The sequence below is a fragment of the Meles meles genome, chromosome 21 (genome assembly GCF_922984935.1).
Source record: "Meles meles chromosome 21, mMelMel3.1 paternal haplotype, whole genome shotgun sequence".
Taxonomy (NCBI): Eukaryota; Metazoa; Chordata; class Mammalia; order Carnivora; family Mustelidae; genus Meles; species Meles meles.
In genome coordinates, this window is record NC_060086.1 from 28,470,342 (window position 1) to 28,476,695 (window position 6,354).

The 6,354-nt window shown below is 40.4% G+C and overlaps 1 pseudogene; it reads right to left on the minus strand.

Moving 5' to 3' along the window:
• Positions 1–1,112: 1,112 nt before the first annotated feature.
• Positions 1,113–3,191, minus strand: LOC123933419 (annotated as a pseudogene).
• Positions 3,192–6,354: the final 3,163 nt, after the last annotated feature.

Here is a 6,354-nt window from a genome sequence, read left to right on the forward strand (position 1 = left end):
ACATTGATCAAAATGTAATAACCATTTTATAGTTATAAAATGCACTGGAAATAAAACAAGACCTACTAAATACTCTGGAAGTCAAGAGTTCCTACAACAAAATCCCCATGTGATGAAACGTCCATCTTTGCTGGTCTTTTTGACTGCTGTTCATTTCCAATCTTCATCATAAACCTATTTTCATTTCACAGACCTGGAAGGGGCACTTTTTCCTCAAAAAATGTTCTGCCTCCCTGAATATTCTGCAGAGTTAGAAGGGTTCAACAAAATCCAAACCACTTGGAACAAAGTTGAATGAGCAGTATCATCATTATGTGCCTTTTGCAAAAAGATATTTGCTAAGTTGTTAAAGGGAGAATAACAGATTATTACACATATATTGGTGTAAATGAGGCTCAAAAATCTCAGGTTCCCACTGTTTCCAACAAATATTAGGACTGTGAAGGGTGCTTTATTCAAATAACAATGACAAATAACCTACACCGTGGGCTCTTAAAAAAAAAATAGGAAAGGCTGACTCCTTTAAAATCTGGAGTATACAAAATCCCAATGCCACATTTAATGTAACATGCTTCCTAGCCACAGTAGCATTTTCAGGGGAGGTCAAGAACTACGGTTAAGCTCCAAGAAACAACCAAACCAAACCAAACCAAAACAAAACCCAAAAGCAAAAACAAAAAAACTGAGATAATTTTCTGCATCACCACCCCCAGTGTACCAGGTCACTGCCTTCTAAGGTAGGCTGAACTGGGTAATGGACATTAAGAGGGGCACATGATGTAATGAGCACTGGGTATATAGAAGACTGGTGAATCACCTAACTGCACCTCTGAAACCAGTAATATATTTTATGTTAATTACTTGATTTTAAATAAAAAAATAAAAAATAACCTGTCCCCCCCAACAATGACAAATTCAGAGGCAAAAGATCTAAAACACTCTGTTATCCAACAAAATCCAAAAGATCCCTTGTTTTGCTCTTGAACAACCTAGAAAAATTTAACTCAGTTTTACATCCCCAAATAAGAGCGGTATCTCCTGGAAGTATCAGTGCCTGGAGCTTGAAACCATCAACTCTTCCATCAGTCCCAACCCTGAAGCTACAGTTCCTTTGTTAGAGAGAGGGGAAAATATCCATTTCAGGACAAAGCTATTCGAGACAAAAGGAAGGTGTGTCTTCAGTGGGAGAACTGCTCGGGATTGGAGGACTTGTTACTAATGAGTTTGAAGATTTTGGATTTCTGGACATTTTTGGTTTTCTGATAGCGGAAGCCACCACTGCCTCCTCTCTTTTTAAGCTTGCTGTCATAGCTGTTCACATTCAGATCAACAAAAGGAGGCACCTTGAAACCAAATGGAAGAGCAACCTGAGGCAAATTTAAGTTATTAACATTGAAGATCTGTTTCAGAGAGTGGGAATCATATGCTCAAATGTAGGACTTATACACTTCCTGGTCTGACTTATGAAGGGAGTTGTGCTTTTCAATCAATTTTTCAAGCTGAGACTGAATGTCAGAAATTTTGGACCAGGAAAACTGAAATTCACTTAATGGAATCTTGGATTGCTTCAAGTAATGAAGGAAACCCAATTCTTCAGGGTGTAAAATGAGCAAGGCATGCCCTCTCCCGTTTAGGCTTCTGGCTGTTCTTCCCACACGATGAATATATTCCTTGGGGTCATCAAACAATCCAGTCGACTTCAGGAATATCCAGCCCTCTCGCTGCCACATCAGTACATAACAATATCCCTGAATCTGCGTTGCAAAACTGGAAGAATGTGGTTGTACACTTATTTTGCTTCTGCCTTCCATGAGTGGCCAAGACAGGCACATCGATGTAGTTCAGCAACTCATAGTGGTATTTCACGGACTTACAGGATGAAAAGAAGACCATCAGTTTCTTCTTCCGGTTCTTCTTAAGGAATGTAAAGAGTAGGAGGAATCTCTTTTCCAAGGGACAAACAACGTAGCCCTGCTGAAGAACATCCACTGTTGCATTAGCTTTATCGTCATCAACACCACATACAATGGCTCCTTTTTCAAAGAAATCCTTGCCGAGTTCTCAACTTTTCGAGTTTGTGTGGCAGAAAAGAGCATGGTTTGCCTGCGTGTTGGCAGAAGTTTAATAATTGTTTTAATTCCTCTTTAAACCCAACATCCAAGATACGATCAGCCTCATCAATAACCAGACACTGCAGATTTTTATACATAAACCCTGGGGTATTCTGCATGTGGTCTAGGAGGTGGCCTGGGGTGGCCACAATGATGTTGATCCCATTACCGAGTTTCTGTGCTTCAGCCGACCTGTTGCTGCCACCCATTATCAAACCATATGTGTGAACATGGTGCGTCATTAGCTCCTTAAGAACACCGAAAGTCTGCATAGCCAGTTCCGTACTAGGTGAGAGGATAGGAACTCCAGTTCCATTCCTAGGCATGAACTTTAACTTGACAATGAGTTTGACTGCAGGGATGAGAAATGCCAGCATTTTGCCACTGCCTGTTTTTGCGGCTGCTAGAAGATACCTGCCTTCCAGAAGTGGTCTGATACTTTTATGCTGGATTTCAGTCATGTTTGTAAAACCCATTTCTTTTATTGCCCTGGGAGTGTTCTCAAAGACAAGATCAGTAAGAGAAGCAAATGATATCCTCAAATGCGCCTGTCAGTCCTAGGGGTAGGCTGGACACTTCACTGTCCTCTTCCTGACCATCTGGCTTCTCCACACTGTTTTCTGTCCCTTCAGGAGCTTGGGTCCCTTCATCAGAGTCCCCTTTGTCTTCAGTTTTCACTTTTTTGGTATCAGGCCCAGCATCATCCACCATTTTTTCTCTTTTTCTTTTTCTTCTTTTTCGGTTCTGAATTGGGAGGCTGTGTTGCTGCTTCTCCATTGATTTTTATGGTAGATTTCGTTTCTTTCTTTCTTTTTTTTTTTTTTTTTTTTAACTTGTACAGTTTCCACTGTTTCTTTAATTCTCTCTCCATTCTGGGCTTCTGAGGAGCCCACATTCACAGACTGTTTCAGGGAATTTTTTAGCCTTCCCACCTCCCACTGGTTCTTCAGACATATCTCCATTTTGCGTTTCTGATAAGCTCACATCCGAGGCTCCCTGGAGCTTTAAGTTTCACTGGCACAATTTCAGGTTCCGTTTCTCGATCTTCTTGTGTGGGAGTTTCATGGGTAGATGGGACATGTTGTCGGTAAAGCGCCTCCACAGCGGCGCCACAACTTGGCTACTGGGTTGATGTTACTTTCTCCTGGTCGCACGTGGCATTATCTTTTTTTTTTTTTTTAAAGAAGATTTATTTATGTATTTTAGAGAGAGAGTGTGAGGGATCAGTACAGGGGTAGAGGGAGAGAGAGAATCTCAAGGAGGTTCCTTCCTGAGCACAGAGCCTGAAATGGGGCTTGATTCCATGATCCTGAGATCATGACCTAAGCCAAAACCGCTGAGGCAAACATTAATCAACTGAGCCACCCTGGGGTGCCTAACTTTTTTTTTTAATTTTATTTATTTATTTGTCAGAGAGAGAGACAGAGAGAGAAAGATCACAAGTTGGCAGGTGCCTAACTTTTTTAAATGTGTAAGATCTGTAGTGATAACATTTTTCATTTCTGATACTGGCACACAAAAGTTTTGTATTATAGGATGATCATCCAAGTGTTTTATAAAGTAAAAAATTGAAAAACAAAAAAAAACAAGCCTCCAACAGTGAAAGATTAGTAAACTAAAAAACTTTATCATCTTGACAGAATGAACTACTACATGGCCCTTAAAATGATATGAAAACTCTGATGAAATAATGCTGCAGTCTTACTGGGATAACTAAAGTTTGAAAGATTCATGACAATAAATGTTGTTGAAGGTATGGAGCAAGTAGAACTTTTTTTTTTCCACTTTATTTTTTCAGCATAACAGTATTCATTCATTTTGCACAACACCCAGTGCTCCATGCAAAACGTGCCCTCCCCATTACCCACCACCTGTTCCCCCAAATTCCCAGCCCTGACCCTTCAAAACCCTCAGGTTGTTTTTCAGAGTCCATAGTCTCTTATGCTTCGCCTCCCCTTCCAAATTTTTTTTTTAAATAAACATATAATGTATTTTTATCCCCAGGGGTACAGGTCTGTGAATCGCCAGGTTTACACACTTCACAGCACTCACGATAGCACTTACCCTCCCCAATGTCCATAGCCCCCTCCCCCTCTCCCAATCCCACCTCCCCCCAGCAACCCCCAGTTTGTTTTGTGAGATTAAGAGTCATTTATGGTTTGTCTCCCTCCCAATCCCATCTTGTTTCATTTATTCTTCTCCTATCCCCCTACCCCCCCATGTTGCTTCTCCATGTCCTCATATCAGGGAGATCATATGATAGTTGTCTTTCTCCGATTGAATTATTTCACTAAGCATGATACGCTCTAGTTCCATCCACGTCGTCGCAAATGGCATGATTTCATTTCTTTTGATGGCTGCATAGTATTCCATTGTGTATATATACCACATCTTCTTGATCCATTCATCTGTTGATGGACATCTAGGTTCTTTCCATAGTTTGGCTATTGTAGACATTGCTGCTATAAACATTTGGGTACACGTGCCCCTTCGGATCACTATGTTTGTATCTTTAGGGTAAATACCCAGTAGTGCAATTGCTGGGTCATAGGGTAGTTCTATTTTCAACATTTTGAGGAACCTCCATGCTGTTTTCCAGAGTGGTTGCACCAGCTTGCATTCCCACCAACAGTGGAGGAGGGTTCCCCTTTCTCCGCATCCTCGCCAGCATCTGTCATTTCCTGACTTGTTAATTTTAGCCATTCTGACTGGTGTGAGGTGATATCTCATTGTGGTTTTGATTTGTATTTCCCTGATGGCGAGGGACGTGGAGCACTTTTTCATGTGTCTGTTGGCCATCTGGATGTCTTCTTTGCAGAAATGTCTGTTCATGTCCTCTGCCCATTTCTTGATTGGATTGTTTGTTCTTTGGGTGTTGAGTTTGCTAAGTTCCTTATAGATTTTGGATACTAGCCCTTTATCTGATATGTCGTTTGCAAATATCTTCTCCCATTCTGTCAGTTGTCTTTTGGTTTTGTTAACTGTTTCCTTTGCTGTGCAAAAGCTTTTGATCTTGATGAAATCCCAATAGTTCATTTTTGCCCTTGCTTCCCTTGCCTTTGCTGTTGTTCCTAGGAAGATTTTGCTACGGCTGAGGTTGAAGAGGTTGCTGCCTGCATTCTCCTCAAGGATTTTGATGGATTCCTTTCTCACACTGAGGTCCTTCATCCATTTGGAGTCTATTTTCGTGTGTGGTCTAAGGAAGTGGTCCAATTTCATTTTTCTGCATGTGGCTGTCCAATTTTCCCAGCACCATTTATTGAAGAGGCTGTCTTTTTTCCATTGGACATTCTTTCCTGCTTTGTCGAAGATTAGTTGACCATAGAGTTGAGGATCGATTTCTGGGCTCTCTATTCTGTTCCACTGATCTATGTGTCTGTTTTTGTGCCAGTACCATGCTGTCTTGATGATGACAGCTTTGTAATACAGCTTGAAGTCCGGAATTGTGATGCCACTAACTTTGGCTTTCTTTTTCAATATTCCTTTGGCTATTCGAGGTCTTTTCTGGTTCCATATAAATTTTAGGATTATTTGTTCCATTTCTTTGAAAAAAATGGATGGTATTTTGATAGGGATTGCATTAAATGTGTAGATTGCTTTAGGTAGCATAGACATTTTCACAATATTTATTCTTCCAATCCAGGAGCATGGAACATTTTTCCATTTCTTTGTGTCTTCCTCAATTTCTTTCATGAGTACTTTATAATTTTCTGTGTATAGATTCTTAGTCTCTTTGGTTAGGTTTATTCCTAGGTATCTTATAGTTTTGGGTACAATTGTAAATGGGATTGACTCCTTAATTTCTCTTTCTTCAGTCTTGTTGTTGGTGTACAGAAATGCAACTGATTTCTGTGCATTGATTTTATATCCTGACACTTTACTGAATTCCTGTACAAGTTCTAGCAGTTTTGGAGTGGAGTCTTTTGGGTTTTCCACATATAGTATCATATCATCTGCGAAGAGTGATAGTTTGACTTCTTCTTTACCAATTTGGATGCCTTTAATTTCTTTTTGTTGTCTGATTGCTGAGGCTAGGACTTCTAGTACTATGTTGAATAGCAGTGGTGATAATGGACATCCCTGCCGTGTTCCTGACCTTAACGGAAAAGCTTTCAGTTTTTCTCCATTGAGAATGATATTTGCGGTGGGTTTTTCATAGATGGCTTTGATAATATTGAGGTATGTGCCCTCTATCCCCACACTTTGAAGAGTTTTGATCAGGAAGGGATGCTGTACTTTGTCA